The sequence below is a fragment of the Pleurodeles waltl genome, chromosome 3_1, assembly GCF_031143425.1.
Source record: "Pleurodeles waltl isolate 20211129_DDA chromosome 3_1, aPleWal1.hap1.20221129, whole genome shotgun sequence".
Taxonomy (NCBI): Eukaryota; Metazoa; Chordata; class Amphibia; order Caudata; family Salamandridae; genus Pleurodeles; species Pleurodeles waltl.
Window position 1 is genome coordinate 201,313,601 of NC_090440.1, and position 19,577 is coordinate 201,333,177.

Sequence of the window (19,577 nt, forward strand, 5' to 3'; positions counted from 1 at the left end):
GCATGATCCTGATGTCGTGAGTTACGGCGATGAGAGTGGACTCAGTGCTGTGGTTCTTGCGGAAGCTGGATTGGGAGATGTCTAGCGTGCTGTTGTCCTCCAGGAAGCGGGAGAGTTGGCTGTTGACTATCTTCTCTATGACCTTCGCTGGGATGAGAAGGAGGAAGATGGGCTCATAGTTCTTGAGGTCTTTGGGGCCTGCCTTGGGTTTTTTGAGCAGGGCGTTGACTTCAGCATGTTTCCAGCTCTCCAGGAAGGTGGCAGTCTTGAAGGAGCTGTTGATGATAGCACGGTGTTGGTGGGGTGATGATTTGGCAGGCTTTGTTGAAGACATAGTGAGGGCAGGGGTCGGCGGGCCATGCGCAGTGGATGGTGCTCATGGTCTTAGTGGTGTCCTCGTCGTTGGTTTGGGTCCAGGTGCTCATGAGGTTGGTGTGGCTGGGTGCGTTGGGGTTAGTGGTGGCCGCGGTGGTCGTGGGGATCGGGGAGGCAATGATGCCGTGGATGTTCGTGATCTTGCAGTGAAAAAAGGTGGCAAGGGAGTCGCAGAGGTCTTGCGAGGTGGGGGTGTCGATGGAGTAGGACTTGGGGTTGGCGAGTTCTTTGATGCTGAAGAGCTCTTTGCTGTTGTGTTGGTGTTGATTCGGTCTTTGTAGAATGATCTTTTGGTAGTCCGGATGAGCTGGTGATGCTTGAGGGTGGGTGTCTTGAGGGCAGCGTTGTTGCTCTCTGTTTGTTCGTGGCGCCATATCTTCTCAATTTTCCAGCATTCCTGCTTGGAGGCCTGAAGGTCGGCAGTGAACCAGAGTGCTTTCATGCTGGTGCGGTTGTTGGGTGGTTTCCTAAGTGGAGCGAGGGTGTTGGCGCAGTCGTCTAGCCACTGTTTGAGGTTGAGGGTGGCAGTGTTGGGATCGCTGGTGCTGGGTGGCGGGGCATGGGCGAGGGTGGAAATCAGCTGGTCTTCCGAGATCTTGTTCCAGCTATGCAAGGGATCTGTTGCGGGTGGCGGTGAGTGGTGGGTTTCTGGAAGGTGAAGTGGACACAGCGGTGGTCGGTCCAGTGGAGTTCGGTGGTATGGGTGAAGGTGATGTGCCTTCTGGCGGAGAAGATGGGGTCGAGTGTGTGGGCATTGTGACGAGTTGTTTGAGACTGAGGTTGTCATCAAGGCTGAAGAGTTGCTGTTGTTGGCGATCTCTAGGTGAAAATTCAGGTCGCCGAGGAGCATGTAGTCCATAGAGGTGAGGGCGTGGGCGCTGATAGTGTCGGCGATGGCGTCGCAGAACTGTGGTCAGGGGTCGGGTGGTCTGTAGACTAGGGTTCCTCTGAGAGTGGTGTTGGCGTTGACGAGAATTTGGAAGTGGAAGTGTTCGGCGGCATCAATGGTTTCATTGGTGTTGGTTGAGATCCTGGTGGTGCTCTTGTGGACTATGGCAATTTCTCCTCCCGGTTTGTTGGTGCGGTCTCTGCGGGTCATCCTATAGCCTTCAGGGATGGCTATGGCGATGTCGGGTTCCGAGGAGGGGTTCTTCCAGGTTTCGGTGAGGTAGGCGATGTCTGGGGAGGCTGAGGTGAGTAGGTCCCAGAGCTCGGCAGCGTGCTTGTGAACGGAGCTGGTGTTGAGGAGGATGCAGCTGAGGTGGTTGTGGGTGGAGCTGCTGTGGTGCTTAGCGGCTTGGGTGCAGGTGAAGCTGCACATCCGGCAGGAGAAGGGTCCATGGGTGTGCCTCGGGGTGGCTTGGACGCAGGTGGTAGGGCGGCCATGGTTGAGGGCGTGGAGTTCCTTGGCATTTTAGTGGCGTCTGGTGGCGTGGGGAGCACGAGGCCAGGGGGTCTGGTGCTGGGCGTGGTCCAGGTGTGGACGGGGGCAGACGGGCTTGCCTCTGGTGCGCCAGCGGCACGGCTGCCATTAAGAAGGGGAGGTGGGAGGGAGGAGCAACTGGGAGACGGGAGCAGTAGGCAAATGGGAGCACAAGGGGGGCGGGGACGCAACAGCGGGAAAGAAGAGAAAAAGGAAGAAAAACACGGGCGGGAAGGTACAGAAAGGCAAAAAGGCACAAATACAAAAATAATAACAGGACAGACACACAATACTTATGGGCCTCGAACTCAGGGCGGGGACGGGGCACGGAGGCAATCAGGAGGAGATGCGCGGCGTGAGGAGTGAAACCCGACCTAAAATCAGGTCAGGGGTCACTCTGTGCACCGCGCAGCGGTCGCCATTAAGAAGGGGAGGTGGGAGGGAGGAGCAGCTGGGAGGCGGGAGCAGTGGGCAAATGGGGACACAAGGTGGGTGGGGCCGCAGGGGACGCAGCTGGGGGAAAGGAAAGAAAAAAGGAAAAAAGGCAGTAAAAGGCAGAAAAACACGGGCGGGAAGGTACAGAAAGGCAAAAAGGCACATATACAAAAAACAATAACAGGACAAACACACAATACTTACGGGTCTCGAACTTGCAGCAGCAGCGAGGGTGGGGATGGGGGCACGAAGGCAGTCAGGAGGAGCTGCGCGGCGTGAGGAGTGAAACCTGACCTAAAATCAGGTCAGGGGTCACTGTCGAGAGTCGCTTTCCTAGTCCTCCTAGTACTTCCAGAGAGGGATTCTCATATAGTGTGGGTAGCATTTCCCTCTGTTCGCAGCCTTTCAAACATTGGTCTGAGTACAACCTACCCTTATAGATCAGTTTTAGTAAGGTATAGCAGGCTCTATGAAGATGTTCCATTTGTAACAATTGAAATCTGGCCCATATAGCTGCCTTCCAGGGGTACCAACAGCCCCCCCCCCAGTCATTGTCTTCCCCTCTCACTTCTCCCAGAGGCGATCCAATAGGTGAACACTATTCTGTACTAGGGTCGAGTGTAGTCTAGACACTGCGTAGTTGATAAGGGGGGCCCTCAACACACTGTGCTATGGGGTGTTTCATCCAGGGCCTCCTTTAAGACCTCTAAAAGCGGTCGAAGTATGTGGCTCAGGGGGTGGTACCATAGGTATTGCCCCCAGGATAATTCATATTCATCTTGGGGTTCTGGGTAGGGTATCATCCCTAGCCCCTTGCAAATGCCCTCCACCGTGGATATTCCTATAATGTCCCATTTAGAATGGCCATTTATTGCCTGTAATCCCCCAGTTGGTTAGAGGCCCATAGGGGGGTTTCTAACATTGATCTACCCTTCCATCCCAGGGCTCTGGTAGCTTTATGCCAGGATACGACCACTACTGCCGTTGGTGCCAGCAGCGGAGATAGACGCTATTATCATATAGACACTGGACCTAGCCTTCCTTGTCCATTGCTTTTCTGTCTGCCATCACCAAGAGTTCCTGCTGCAATGAGAAAGCCCAATCACTGATTGTCTGCAATTGGGTCTCCCAGTAATATAGAAGGAGGTTAGAGAGAGATTTGCCACTGTGCAGTAGTTTCCTCTTAAGGGCTGGCCATGCTATTCTTGGGGTGCCACCCCTCCATAGTAAGCCCCTTGTGACTATTACCATTGACCTGAAGAATTCCTCAGGCACTGGGAACAGAGTGTTCTGTAAAACATAAACTCATTTTGGGAGGCAGATCATTTTGTAGAAAGCTGCTCTACCCATGAGTGGGGGGAGAGCTGCTTACAATGTTTCGCCCCACTTTTATACAAGTCCCGGATATTCCCCAGGTTTCTACCAGGTATTGGTCCTGATATTTTGTTATAAATAAATGTACCCAGGTAACCTAGGTACTTAAACCCCCTGGGTTGCCACATCAGGTAACACTGCCATACCTTGCCTGTCAGTGTCCCTGATAGTAGGAACGCAATAGATTTGTTCCAGTTAGTTCATAACCCTGAAAAGAAACCATACGCCTCCAGAATCTCCATGACTCTAGGGACCGATTGATCCGGGTCAGCAAGATTGAGCAGCAAGTTGTCCGCATATCAAGACACAACGTCTTCCCAGTCAGGGTCTGTAGGAAAGTCCTCCTTTTTGCCCTGGTAACTCACAAACGTTTTGGACAGATACTGGTGGTTACCGACTCTTAGCTGTGCCCTGGGTACTGCTTACCAGTCCCAGGGACAGTGCTCTGTGTAAAGTGGATATGCAAATTAGGCTAGTTATAATTAGCAAAATTAACTTACCTATAAGTTCATAGTATATGGTAGGGCATGTATGTTTAGGGACCCCAGCATAGGTATTGCCCCCATAGGCGCACTGCTGAGGTACCCTGTGTCATTTCAAAGGCAGGCCTGCCTTGCCGGCTGCTTTTAAATGAAAGTTATATGCAAATTCGACTTTGGAATTAAAAATAGTTCAAAAGTTTTAAACTACCTTATTTTTGCATTTAAGTCACCCCTAAGGCGTGCTCTATGTGCCCCTAGGGCTGGGTTCCATGTAACTATAAGCAGGGACCTTATAAAAAGAGTTTGATAAGCCATGGTGAGGTAAAACAGCCAAATTTGTCTTTCCCCTCATTGTAGTGAATGGCACCCATGGGCTAGAATGGAGAGACTTTATTTAAATTTTAAAAGTCCCCCTAAGTAACAGATACCTCAAGTTTGGTATTAAATTAATTGTGTTGTAATAAATCCCACAATTTACAGTTGTTGGATTTAATATAACTTGTTCAGGTAAAGAGCTTTAAACTTTACCTGAAAAGTTGCCAACTTTAGCCCTGCAGTGTTTTTGCTGCTTTGCTCGGATTGGCCAGCCTCTGGTAGCCTGGCCAGGCTGCCTTGATGAGGTGTGAAGTGACCTGGCTCAACACAAAGAGATGTGCCTGGGGGAGGAGATCTTCCCTCAGCAGATGGGAAAGCAGGAAGGGGGAGGGCTGCCACACTGGTCTTTAAAGGCAGGGAAGGACATTTGGAGCAACCCAGCACCTCCCTCACATCCTGCAAACCCGGACAATTAGGAGCCCCCTTGATTAGATTAGGAGAGGGCAGGAGACAGGTGTGTTTAGGATTTTTAGCAACACCAGTGGGTGGGCTCAGCCAGATGTAACCTCCAAAAATCATTTTCAGCCATGATGGATTTTTGAGGAATGTTGCTCCCTGGGATTGATTTTTGCCACACTTCCCAGGAAGTGGTCATCACAGGGGGAAGGAACCTACACCTGATTGGAGAACCAGGACCCCCTTGTTTTTCACTCAGAATCAAGGATAAAACTGGCAGACCTGCACCCACACCTCAGATCCCTACCAGGAAGACCTACAGAAGAAGAAGGACTCCCCTGCTGGACTCCTTGGCAGCACCTGGGCACTGCACTCTGGAGAACTGCACCATCTGCACACTTGGGCTTCACCACAAGAAGGACTTTGCCTGGCTTCAACTGGTTCAAGAAGGGACTCAATGTTTGCTACAGGTGAAAACTTGCTAACCAGAGTCCCATGCACTAACTCCTGAAGAAACCAACCAGCTGACCACTGTCTAGTGGCCAAAAAGGAGTTTGCGCCAGGTGCATTCTGAGAGTTGTAGTCCGCACCCTCAAGGAGCATCTCAGAGCTTCTGTAACCTTGGGGTGAGCTGTGAACCGCAAAAGAACCTTAAAGGAACATCTAGAAGAAGATCCGGAAGTTTGGACAAGTTTGGAGAACTTTTGGAAAAAAGCTCCATAAAGGGACCGACCTGCTACAGCAAGTCTAGCCGGCTTGCCTCAACCACGACCTGGCCTGACTTGCATGTTTGTGCCCGTGAAGAAAATCTCAGAAAAAGTGACTAAGTCGGAACATAGGAAGTTGACCGAGACCTCCCAGGCAGTGTGTCCGAGGAAGGCTCCAGGGACGTCGGATCAAGATTTAGGTTTGCCCCGGTCGAAGGATTTTCATCTCGAAAAAATGTCTACATCCGAAAGTAAAAATCCTCCACCGAGGGCTACCGCAACATGTATCCGATGAAGAGTTCCAGGAGGTCGAATTTAACTGGTGACTTGGTCCCGCTGAAGAAAATCTTCAAGAAAACAACTAAGTCCAAAGGTAAACTTTTGACTGAGGCCTCCCGCGAGCCATTGCCGAGCAGGGCACCATCGCGGTTGGCCTCAATCTTTGACTTTGCCCTGGTCGTGGTGCGACCAGATGACCAGATTGGCGCTATTAGTTTCTAAGAGCTTAAAAGCATTAGTTCTTTAAAAATTCATATCTCTGGTTCCCTTTATCCAATTTTGTTTGTTTTGGTGTCATTTTAAAGCTAAACATATTTCCTATTATTATAAATTGTTTTCGGATTTTTAAACTGTTTCCTGTGTTTTATTTAATTACTGTTTTGTGATATTTGAATGCTTTATGCTTTGTATCCTAAGTTAAGCCTCGTCGCTCGTTGCCAAGCTACCAAGGGTTGAGCTGGGTTTAATTTACTGAGACCTAACTGGACCTTAGTGGAGGTTAGTGGGCTATTGCTAAGTGTAGGTACTTATCTGCCCTTACCAATAACCCATTTTCTAACAGGGTCACATCTCAGCCCAAGCAGTAGTGCGGCAACTCACAACCAGCATGCCAGTGGTTCAATCGCCAGCACCAACAGTAGAGGGGAGAGCAGGCACCCTTGCCTGGTGGCTCTGCCTAGCGGGACCTCTCTGGAGAAGTCTCTGATTACTTTGACTCTAGCCACTGGGTGTTTTTACAGCAACCCCATTCAAGACAAACCTCTTACCACTCTCCATTCTGCTAAGGATAGCCATGAGATAACGCCATTCCATGGAGTGTTGGCCCAGCAATCCGGTTGTTCTGCGCCCAGCAGCCTGTCGACCTGTGGAAGTTATGCCTAGTTGCCCTATAGAAGCAAAAGGAAGGAATGCTGAACAATGCAAACATCCACCCCCATTCCAAAGATGTGGGTTTAAACCTTTGTTTTTTTGCCCACCACGCCACCCCAGTTTGGACCCAGACATATGTAAATCAGTCTTGAACCTGCTCCCAATGGGAACAATCCAGCCTGAACTGCCAGGCCAGGTCCTCCCTGGACTGGAAACAAGCATTCTGGGACCGGTTTCAGGGTATCGCCCCCGTATCAGCCAGGCTAGCTTGAATCCAGTGGCCCAGTGAGCACGGGACCCATGTCTGGGCATACCCACTTAGGACAGAATGCTGAACAATGCAAACATTCATCCCCAATCACAAATATCTGGGTTTAATTCATTGTTTTTTTGTTGCCCTATAAAGCATAAAGTCCAACTGGTCCTGGGCCACCAATGTTACGATCACTGTAGGCGATGAATAATAAGGGCCTTCACCAGATTCTGTAATTCGAGGAGGGATATGAGTTGATATGAGCCACAGTCATCCTTGGGCTTTCCTTGTTTATGGATTAGAACAGTCATCACCCTTCGGAGGTCTCGGGGTAGGATCCAGTTCCTCAGACTTCTGGTGTACTTTGACCTGAGCTGACCCGTTATGTGTGTTTTTGTACATTTTAACAATTTTGGGGGAAAGTCATTTGGACCTGGTGACTTTCTACTTTTCATCTGGCTTATTGTCTTGGCCAGTTCCCCCTTGGACAGTTCTGCACTGAGAGATTCGCTCAAATCGCGCTGTAATGTGGGCACCGGTGCATTGTCCACAAAGTCCTCAAGGGCCCAAGGACTAGCTCCCGTCAGACCGGTATACATTCTCCAAATTTGTTGTAAAGGTATGTGCTATCTCTCCTGAAATCACCTCCCTGGTCCCTGATTACCCTTCGATTTTTGCAATCCATTGTTGGCCCTCCACCTTTCTGGCAAGCCATACTAGTAGCCTGCCCGCCTTGTTCCTTACTTCATGTGGCTTACTCTGCTTGGCCCTGTACATCACGCTTGCTTCCTGAGGAACCAGGTGTTGCAGCTCTTCTCCCCACCTCAAAATTGCCTCCTAATTCCAAAGTAGGGTTGAGCATGTAATCAGAACCCCGAGCCAACTGCAACTAAGAGCTGCCACCTCTTTATCCCTCTCTTTATGTTTACCAGAGATGTGGGTAATAAGGCATCCCCTCAAGATGGTCTTGTAAGCTTCCCATAGTGTGACCTCTGAGTCTACAGTCCCTGAGTTTACCTTAACATATTGGGTTGTGGTCTCTACCATCAGTTTCCTAGTCTCCCAGGTGGTTAAGTCCCAGGGGTCTGACTTCCACTCACCCCTTGACCTCTGAATGTCCATTTGTAGGAGTACAGTCAGCGGTGAATGGTCTGATATGCTCTGAGCATGTATCTCTAGGCACCTGAAGCATCCCAGTTGGTGTTTTGGAGTTAGAAAACAGTCCAATCTAGACATGGACTGCATCTACTTAGAATTATAGGTTTACTGTTGGATTCCTGGGTGTTCCTTTCACCACAGGTCTACCAGTCCCATGGTGTCCAGAAAAGATGCAAAGTGTAAATCCCTTCTTGGTCTTTCCCCTGATTTCATTATTCTGTCCCTGTCACTATGGTGAGTCAGATTGAGATCTCCCCCTCCCCCCAAATCAGATGAATAGATTCCTGCATCTCCATCAGCCGAGCTCCCAGGTGGCCAAAGTCAGGTTGGTCCAGTTCCACTGACTGCTCACCATGGCCTGATAACCCATTTTATGCAAAACAACACAAAATAGTAGGGCAAGTTTTTGATTCACACCCTCTAAAGCTGCGGGGCAGACTGGCCAAGGAAGAAGAATGCCATGATCACGTGGGGGAGGCCTTTCCATCCTTAAATAACAGATGTCCATCCTGGCATAACAGTTGAAAATAGGGGTGCAGTAGATTACGACTTTAGAAACTGAGGGTGTGAATCACATACTTGCCCTAATATTTGGTGTGGTTTTGGTAATAGATTTGGAGAGCGATAGGCAGGGTCAATTTCTCTTATCTCTCTTTTTGTGTCTTAACCCATTTTATCCATCCATGTGTGGGTCACCCTTAGGGCAAGCAATCGGCGAGCCAGTATGCCTACCCCTTTCAAGCCCGGAAAGTAGCCTGCATGTGCTAGTAGGGTATATCTATCAAAGTGTAGTATTGAACAAGTGTTACTCTCAAGATGTGTCTCCAGTAAGAGGATGAAATTTAGGTTCCCTCTTGCCAGGTACTTCCACATTACTCCTTCTTCAGTTTCCATCCAAGCCCATTTATTTCCCAGGATAGCCATCCATGCCACTTGTAGAATATCGTCATGGATGGGGAAGTTGAGTAACTGTGTGCTGGGGGCCTGCTGGGCACTTTGTGTGCACGCTGAACTGTGAACATCTTTGATGGCTTGCCTCTAAGCACCTCCTTGAGAATCCAGTCCTCCAAGAACAGCTCCACACTGGTCCCCTTAGCTGATTCTGGGACCACCACCATTCTCGAATTGTTCTATCAGGAGCTCCCCTCTGCATCCTCAATCTTTGCCGGGAGCTGGGCAACTATTTGCTGGAGAGCTCAGAGCACTTCATCACCTCCCTTTACCCTAGGCCCAAGATCCGCCAAGACGTGCTCCGTCTCATCTACTCTTTACACCAGTTTCTTATGGCCCGTCCACACTACTCCGAGGTCCAGGGATGCTGCATCGATCTTGTTCTCCAGGGTGGTTTTTGTATGCTTAATTGCTGCCTAAATAATGTGTCTGTGTGGTTCTCCAAACTGTGGGCATCCTCTGGAGGACCCTGTCCACCACCCTCGTCATGATGCCTCAGTGATCCTTGTCGAGCCCATCTTCTGTGATGTGGGGTAAACCATTCCCTTTTAGTAACTTGAGTTACCACTGAGTTCACAAATGGCCGATATTGATCACAGCATTTAGCTTGGTATTCTGGAGGTAATAATGGCAGGGCCACCTTATGCAGGGGATGCAAGGGGCACTTCTGGAGACCCCCACCAGGGTCAGCCCGGGCCACGAGGTGGACCCAAGCAGGACGCCAATCCACCCCCTCCACAGTCACAAGTACCCTCCACCTGCCTCAGAGCTCCCCAGACTCAGGCACAGTCCGTCACAAAAGCTGTTTCTTAATTTCCTGATGCCTCCTCTACTCCAGGTCCTCCAACTCACACTCAGCCAATGAAGGTATCCCTGAGGTGGGGGACTGACCTGTGTTCTCACTCAGTCCGCGAGCACCTCTGTCTGGCTGCTTCACTGGAAGGCCTTAGGCAGGGGCAAGGGTACACTCCATCTTGCCATGTGCCCCATCCAGCCTCATGTGAGGCCCATCTCAAGCCATATCCTCAATGGGGGCCACAGTGGCACCCCTGCACCCAAGAGGGCACCATAGCCCCTTCAGTTTTATCCTCCAAGGGCACCCATGCTGAGTCTGGAGCCACGCAGGCCCAAAGCATGCTTTGCAGCTTTCCGCCATGCGGAGCTGCTGCAAGCCGCATCGCAAGGGCCCCCGCTCCCTTCTCATTTCTTAACTGGTCGCCTGAGGTACCCTGCCTCAAAGAAGCACTCAGCAGGGGTTTTACTGCTGCGTGGCCGCCACGTCTCCATGGGTGCTGCCTGCTTGCCTGGGTGGTCTGGGTCCCCGCTCCTCTCGCTGAACACCTTCGTGGCTCAAGTCAGCAGCACCCACTGCCTCACCGGTTTCAGCCCAGCAGCCCCGGCAGCAGGTGCTATGTGAGAGCTGGAAGGAAAAGGATGTTAGGCCAGGCTGCAGATGGAGCTCCTTAAAGCATGTCCGCCTCGGCTGCCTTCTGGGCCACGCCCCCATGAGGGGTTAAAAGTATTGGCTGCTGAGAAACAGGTCTACTTAAGAGGAAACCACATTTTGAGGGGAATTGGAAGAAATATTTGAGTTATCTGGTTTATGCGTGCTCTTTGGATGACACATCGTTTGTATATTTTTCTTGTCCATTTCTGTTCATGCAGCTCAGTTATTTTTGTCTATATTTGAGTTTCACTTGGCTCATTGGAAGGCGGTGAAAGGGGATATGTAGGCTATGCTTCTAAGCCTTCAATGATTTTGGTGGGATTGTGACTCTGGGTATACAAACAGACAACCACACACAACTCCACCACTGTCTTCATCGTTTTCTTTACCCCCACGACCTTTTATAATCATTTTTTGCTTGACTGGTTATTTCTATGTTGTTTTTTGATAATGTGAGTGTAAGGCCATTTAGACAGGCTAAATGTGATTTTTTTTCCTATGTTTTGTTAATCTTCTAACTTAAATTGTACTGCAGAAATCTTCAGCTTTTCATGGCTAAAAAATGTAGTGACTGAAAGGTTAACATATTTTTATTTTATAAATGTTTTATTTTATTAGTAACTTTACAATCTCAAGTAGATATGCTAAAGGCGTGAGCATGATTCCATATGAGTTGTTAAATTGTAGATCAAACTGTCTTTATGCTCTTTTGCCATAAAACTATATGAATACCAGAAGAGGTCTTACAAACACTATGGGGGTTATTACGACCTCGACTGCCGAGGCCGCGGGAGACAGAATACCGCCATTGCCGGCGGTATTTCTGTTTCCCTATTATGACATTTCCGCTGGGCCAGCGGACAGTAACAGTGTTACCGTCCGCTTGCCCAGCGGAAATGTCATATCAACATTGCAGCCGGCTCGTAATAGAGCCGGCGGCAATGCTGATGTGCAGCGGGTGCAGTAGCACCTGTCGCGCATTTCACTGCCCGAAATTCGGGCAGTGAAATGCGCGACGGGGCTATGTCTGGGGGCCCTTGGCCCCCAGGGGCACTCCAAGTCCCCTTACCGCCGGCCTTTCCATGGCGGTGTGTACCGCCATGGACAGGCCGGCGGTCGGGGACTCATAATGCCCAGGGCAGCGGTGCTTGCACCGCTGCCCTGGGGATTATGACCGCCAGGCGGAATCCTGGCGGGAAAGTGGAGGGGCCGGCGGTATGGCCGTGGCAATTCCGCCACGGTCATAATTGCTGGCGGAACACCGACAGCCTGTTGGCGGTGTTACCGCCAACATACCGCCGGCCGCCAGGGTCGTAATGACCCCCTATGTATCTTATCCAGTGTATTTCCATGTTCTGCGCTCCATGGCACCTCGGTGTAGTTTAACACCTGAAAGTGTCCATAAAAGCTCAACACCAGCCTACGTATGTGAAGTTCTCATTAAAAAATTTCTTCACCTGGGTAAATCTGTGGCTGATTGATTTTCCACTTTTTGCTGTTTATGGATTAAAGATTGAAGAAAAATGTTTTTGTCTCAAACTTAATTAAATTTTTTTTAGAGTCCTGGCTAAAATTAATTTACTCTGTTCTGCACCATGGACTCTGGAATACCGGTGTTAAGACTTAAGTTTTTGCTTTAGTGCGAGGGAGATTTCCAGGTAGGTTGATGCCTCTGAGAGCGCCTACGCCCTTGCCAGTCTACCACTGCATTGTTGGCATTTCTGAGACATTGGCTGGTGTGGAAATCTCCTGACTTTAATAACCCAGTATGATTTTCTAACCTTCAGTCCACTGAGTTCTAGAGATCTAATATAACTCATCTCTCGCTTACACCTCTTGAGAAGGCTCTAACATCCTAATTTCTCTTCTTTCCGCAGGACCATTCACAGGGGGTGAAACATGATCTGGGTGCTGGTCTCTGAAGCCTTTTATAGCACTGGATCTCCTTACACTGCAGCTCTGTAGTGACAGCAAATCCAAATTTGGCAAAGCGTGCCCACTCAATTGCTAAAAACCTAGAGAAACTCCAAGATCTCCCATCCAGACTGCTCGTCACGCTTCAAACCAGGTAGGCCTGCACACTCATGTAGCCGCTCAATGGACCCATGTCATATATGGAACATTCAGCCAGTCCTGGAAGGTTAGCTTTCAGTATTGTGCATTCTAGGACACAACATACATACTTAGAAATTCAGTGATCACATTTTTCTAAGGAAGGCGCCACTGGTGCTACAAAATGCTGGCATTATTTAAATTGGAATTCTCATTTTTCCTACTTCCTATACACTCCGCTTCCCATCCCTTCATTACACTTCAGGTTCTTTTTCCTTCCTTTTTTAACTGTTTTCTTATAGTTCTCTCCCTTTGTCTTTTTACCCTTGGTGTCTTTCTCCCTCACCCTTCTGGTTCCAAACCACATGATGAAAAATAATTTCCAGTAACAAAGCGATAGTCACCACCCGCATCCACCAGCACAAATTGATTACTCTTTATGAAAGGGCCTGTAAATCTACAAATTCTAGAATTCCACATGTTGCGGGCTAAAAAAGAAACAATCCAAGTCAACACACATGGGATGGGTGTATTTGACTATCTTATAGCCTTTTCTTTGTCTTGCTTGCCTCTTACTCCAGTCTTGACTCTAATTCTCTAGTGAACTCTCTCTGGGACACTGCATTAGCTGCCAGCTGTACTAATTATCATTTATTGTGCGAGGCAAAGGACTTACCTGTTTTTTAGGCACAATATAATATGATTGGTAGTTCCCATGGCTACTCGGCCTCTGCTAAGTATGTTACGCCAAAACACGCATTCATTTAGTAGAGATGAGCAAACATGTTCCCTCCGATGGAATTTTATTTAATTCACACTGTAGTTCTACGAAACTGTGAAATGTTGGAACTGTTTTTACTCTCTTTCTACACAAGTACAGTTTTTATAATTAGGTTGAGCCTACCAGACACCAGAAGCTGTCTGATTGTGAAACACCTACTGTGACCTTGCAGTGCATTTACAGCCTATTGCTTACCATTGGCTCGCTTTATTGTCACTCTCATTTGCTTTCTTCTTATTTGGTGGCTTGTATCCTTTTCTTGCGTATTTTCCTCCACAGGGATAAAGCATGTTTCCAATCCCTTTAGTTGGCTGGCCTGTATCCTTCCACAGCTTACGTCTGATTTTCTTTTTTATTCAGCACTCCTTGACAGTGGATGTGTTTGCTAGCTCTCTCCCTTCACCCGTCAAATACCCACCTGCGTTATGCACTTCCCCAACTTTCCCAGCTTGTCTTTAAAGCATGGCAACAGGGATATTTTTGCTGGGCTGTGGTTGAAAGGCAGACTTGAAGGGTGTTTTTTGTTATCTCTCTTTCCTTCCACATATTGTATGAAAGCACAAGCTTTGGCACACAGCGGTTTTTAAGGAACCGAGGGGAAGGGTCATCTGCTGTACTCAGTCGGCATCTGGGGCAGAAGGTACTTCGCATGACACTGTTAAGACATTTATACAAATTTAACACATTGAATTTAATGTACAGTTTTAAGATACCACAGGAGAAGGGTTTGCCTCTCCTCTAGTATTTTTAAATGTTTGTCTTTTTCTTTTTTTCAAGAATACTCTACAGACAAACCTGGCAAAGCCAAATACTTCGCTTTTACATTATAAAGGTGTGACCTGTTGGTTTTGCCAATACTTGTTAAATGTAGGTATTTACAAAGTGCTGTACAACCGGGAGGAGTTCCTAGTAATTAATATTAATACGCTTGCACACTAAAATCAGTGGATTTTGCACGTATCTCTGATTTCGGGCCCAGTGTTTTGTTAGACGGCTGTCACCATGCAGTGGTCGTCGTCTTGTCCTGATGGAGGATTTGGGTCCAAGTTGGAGTTCTCAGTGGTTGCAGTGAGGCAGATGCCAAAACCAATGTGAGACCTGGAAATTGAATGACAGATTCAGTGAGTGATAGGACCAATGCGGAACGTTTTTAAAGTAGGAATTTTGAGATCATCTTCGTTTTTAGGGCAAAGGCAGTGCTGGCTGGCTTGGTGGTGTAGTAGTCTGCCCTGGGCCCTATTGCAAGCTATCCAGGTTGGGAGTAAATTACAGTCATATTGGGGGTAGAGCCCCTCATCCCCCTGCATCCCTGCATCATTTCACTGCTGCACTAATCATAGCTGCACATCTGGGATTGCTGTCAAAGCCTAGACATTTTTAATCCTATGGATTTTTGGATTTGGGGCGCCATGAGATTTGCCATGAGTGACAATACAGAAAGGAGGATTAAGAAAAAAATCACACACACACACACAATTCCAGACTCTCCCCCCCAAAATGCCAGACTCTAGACTTGGGCACATGTTAATGCTCCTTGTAATGTGCTTTGCTAGTTGTAGTAAAGGACAGGTTTTCTTCACGACCCTACTGCCATCACCATCTGTGAAATCTCTTTTTTTTCTAAGGAGGCTGCATGTTACCTTTTAGACACCATATTCGATCACAGAAGACTTCAGTGATGTCTGGACTATTCAAGTGTCCCACAGCTGGCGTGTCTCCACTGTACTTTCATCTTGAGCTCTCTTAGTAGATCTATTGTGAGCTTATTAGTCTTCTTTCCAATTGATGAACTTCTGGGCTACCTGGATCCTGTGGCTTGTCCCATCACTATGCGTGGAACCGCTAAAACTCTCGCCGTGAAAAGGATCCTACGTTAGGGACGAAATACGTGTGATGAACGCCAAACTGTTTGAAAGATGTCACACGATTGATGAGAAAAAGAAAGAAAATCTGGAACCACAAGGGACCGTCTCTTCACTGATTACATACGTTATGGACTTTTGATATATAACTGTGTGTTCCCCTAGTGGTTTACTGTTGTGTTGCCTTCTCTTTATTTGAGGTAAAGGTTGGTGGCTGTCATCTCTGAGTGTTAAGGTGAATTATGTGTGGCACCACTGGTGATGGATACGGACGTTTCCTTTTCTTCACTCAAGGTTGTGCGTGGAACGGTACCACTGCTGCCCTGCTTCTATAAAAAGGAGCATCAGCTGTGTCTATTGAAGGGAGGCAGTCGCCGTCTCCATAAAGCGTAAATCTGCATACACCGTGCTGCTTTCCCAGAGTATGTGTTGCATTAGACAGATGGTGAGTAAGAAACATCTGCTAGCCGATTGGAAGTCAGAGATAAATAGCAGAACTCAGGCCGAACTGTCAAGACGTGTGTGAACCAAGGAAATGCACTTTATTGGCAGTGTTCTCAGTGTTAGCTAGAGGCAGCATGCTGGCTGGCGGTGAAATATCAGTAGTGCCTGGCAGGGAAATTACACTGCACTCTGTAAGGGGAATGGCAATGCGGCTGGAGACGGAACAGCAGCCCTGTGCTGCCAGGAGTGGGCAGCACTGGGAAGGGAAGATGGTGTGGCCTACCAGAGATGTTAGCACTCGAGAAGTGAAATAGTATGGGCTGGCGGGGGTTTCTTATTGGTTGGTATGGAGACAGTAGAGAATGCTGACAGGGAAACGTCAGTGCTTGCTTGGAGACCAATTTTTAGACAAATGGATCCTGAAAGTGGTGTTGTCTGGCACTGAGATGGTAGTACTTGCTGGCAGGAAGGTGGCAGTGCTGTCTGGTGGTGAGATGGTAACAATACCGGAAGAGGTACAGTTAGCTGGCCAGGAAATGACAGCACTGGCTGGCAAGGAGATAACAGTTCTGGCTGCCAGAAAAGATGGAAGTGTCAGGTTTGGAGAGATTGACAATGCTGACTGCCATAGAGGTGGCAGTGCTGACCACCAGGAAGTTGACAAGGCTGCCTGGCAGAGAGCTAACCATCTAGTCAGGCAGGGAGATGACAGTGGCGACTGGTAAGCACATGGCATTGTTGTCAGGTAAGAATGCTGCAGTGCTCGCTGTCAAGAATATGGCAGTGCTGGCTAGCAGGAAGACGGCAAAGTCACCTGGCGGCGAGTTGATTGTGTTGGCTGTGAAGAGATGGCAGTGCTGGCTGGCCGGGGCATGGCAGTGCTGGCTGGAAGAGAGTTGCAACTGCTGGCAGGAAGGTACATAACATTGCTACCTGGCAGGGAGAATACAGTGAAGTCTGGCCAACAGATAACCGTGCTGGACGGTACAAATATATCCGTTTTGTCAGCAGAGATGTGACAGTGCGGGCTGGTAGAGATGTGGTTGCCTTTGTCAGGAATGTGATTCTGTCTGTTGGCATCCAGATTACAACTTTTTATGGCTGAGAGGGCAGTTAGAATGTTGATTGGGAGGGAGATGCTGGTGCTGGCAGAAAGTAGTGTCTGACAGGTAATGCTGGCTACAGAGGTGGTAGGGAGACTAGTTTGGTGACTGACATGGTAATGGCAGTGTTGACTCTCAGGGCGATAGTTGCTTCAGGTAGTAGAAACAGAGCACTGCTTGCTACTCCGGCGATGACAGCTGCGGCTTGGTAGCAGCCAATGGCAGTGCTGACCGGCAACGAACTGTCTGTTATGGTTCACTGTCTGCCAGGGAGATGGTAATGCTAGCTAGTAGGGAAAACACACTCTTAGCCGGAAGGAAGATGTCAGTAGTGGCACGCAAAGAGCTGTCAGAGTTGGATGACAGTGCACACTATCGTGGAATAATTGTGGCATCAAATTATTAGGTAAACTTTTCATCCAGGGAAGTTATTAACAGCTATGCATAATGTAGCAAAAGGACGCCATTTTAAGGTAGCGCATTATTCCATTACCTGTGCCGCACTAAAGGGTGCTAGGTATTTTGCAAGATCCAAATGCTACTTTTTAAAAGCCACACTACCTAGACGAAGGAGACTCATTACAGAATATATATAAAACAACGTCATCACCTGGGCAATAAGAAGTGGCAAGTTATAAAACCCTGCAACAATATAGATTGGTTATGATAATATTCAGACGCCTAATTACTGTTCACATCTATGGCACACATTCTAGAAAATAATCCATACACTTCCATAGGAAGACGAGTGGTGGCAAAAAGAGTTAATTGTATTCCCTACGGCATATAGATGAATAATGGAATATTTTGCTTTCAAGTTGGACATATGTAATGGGTCATTTGGCTACTTTGGGAATTGAGCAGCAAACGTGGAGATGCCTGAAATCCAGCAGAGCAGCCATCAGATGGTACCTCGTAATGCCCAGGTGAAATCAGCCATAAAGGAATCAGATGGCGTATACTGTTCCTGCTGCCTGTTGATTCACTTACCGAGTACAATGGAAAACCTCTTCACTGCGTGCCCTTCCTTTTCCCATCTCACATGTGTGTGTCCTGCACTAGTCTTACCGTTGTAGGCCTATGTATTCCAACTATAAAGTACTTCTATGCTATGTCCAAGAAAGAAGTGACTCAAACAGATGATCTCATTAAAGAACAAAAATATATTTCTACTACAACGTTTCAGCTTCCGCCTTCCTCAGGTAGTACAAGATGGTTTGCTCAGTGGCTGGATATTACATTACATTAGATTATATTACATTTTCTTGTGGCTCTTTGTATCCTTTGGGATCCAGATTTTTGCCCTGGCTGGCTGTTGTTTTCTTGTGATCCTGCATCTTCCAGTGTACTTCTATGCTATGTTTAGCATTATAGGTTAAGTTAACCATGCATTTTATGGAGGTTGGGACCTTCTTTAAGGTCATTCTGCACGTTTACTTGAGTTTTGGACTTGAAGATGATATCTATTTGTCCTGGATTGGCTTACGATTTGTGGATGATGGGGAAGTTTCTGTATAGAAGACAGGAAAAAGGTGAAAAAGAGGCGTAATCTAGATGAGATAGGGGGTAAATAAAGAGAGCAATGTTTGATCTGAAACTTAAATAACTTATAACTGACAAAAAGCAGAAAGCTAAGAGGGTAGATGTATACAGATAAATAGATTTATGGGGAGAAAAAATACAGTGTTCCCCCAGGGACTGCTGACTGTAGTACATGCTTAGCAACCATTGCACCAAACCGTGTACTACTGTCATAAGAGGCCAGATCCATATTTTTCAAATGTGATAAGGTTCATTCAATATTTACATTCAGGACGACTAGTAAAGGCCAAATAAGCACAGAATGGTAAGTATATTTAAACCCAGCCTACAAAGGTGCCCCCTGCCGGTCTTCAACAGTCTCCCCAAACAATATAAAATTGGGCATAAAATTGGACTGTTCATTAATAGCCCAAAATTAGAAGTTGTCAAATTTGTAAGGGTCTTGGGTCCTTTGTTGCAACTTTTTCATTATAAGTTGCTGAATGTATGTGCGATAATTATTGCACATGATAACACCTACCACTGATGAGCATGGAACTTAGTGTGCAATAATTATCACCTATATGACATTTATCAGTAGAATTGGGCATACAGTGCCGATTCTGGTGCTTATCACACTAACATGTGCATGTCCCAGGATATACTAGGTATTTTTTTCTTTCAATATGTATCAGCAGGTTTATCCTTCCGAGATTTATCTGAGGGATTCCGTTTTTATCTTACCTAATATGTACCGGATGTGATAAAAAATGCAAAACTCAATTTTGATACATGTAGTTCTACAAACAACAGAAGTTATCTAGCAACTCGTAGTAAAGGTCACTGACTGAATCTATTTTTCGCTGTCTATTGATTTATTTTGATACTGTGCCTTCCTAAATTGGTAAATTCATTTGAGATAAACAATTACTTTGTCTAGTGCGCATTGATAAATTTTTTGTACATAGTTAGCTTTCTATATCTTTCGACTAGCCCCATATACTTCCACAAGTACAATAGTGATTGCATATAGACGTATATGAAACTTAACCCAGCTACAATGTATTTATAAAACAAATTACAGTAATTTTAATAAACTGAGAAAACAGCATCCTTTGAATTACTTTGCTGCCCCTCAAGGCATTTATTCCAGCAATTTCAATCAGTGTGTAATCAGTTTACTGTTTGAATGATTCAATTTGTAATTGCTTTACAAATACATCGATTGATTTGTGGGATGCCTTTGAAAGGTAGCGACAGATGAAGTATCAGTCCACCTCACCTCTCAG

The 19,577-nt window shown here is 47.2% G+C and overlaps 1 protein-coding gene across 15 annotated transcripts in view; it reads left to right on the forward strand.

The window, feature by feature from the left end:
* LINGO1 (leucine rich repeat and Ig domain containing 1) overlaps positions 1-19,577 on the forward strand; it is a 3,157,620-nt gene that overhangs the window by 421,871 nt on the left and 2,716,172 nt on the right. For all 15 annotated transcript variants that reach the window (XM_069222181.1, XM_069222179.1, XM_069222184.1 and 12 more), the window contains exon 2: positions 12,403-12,593. The gene's annotated coding sequence lies outside the window, so the exon portion shown is untranslated. The remainder of the gene's footprint in view (positions 1-12,402; positions 12,594-19,577) is intronic.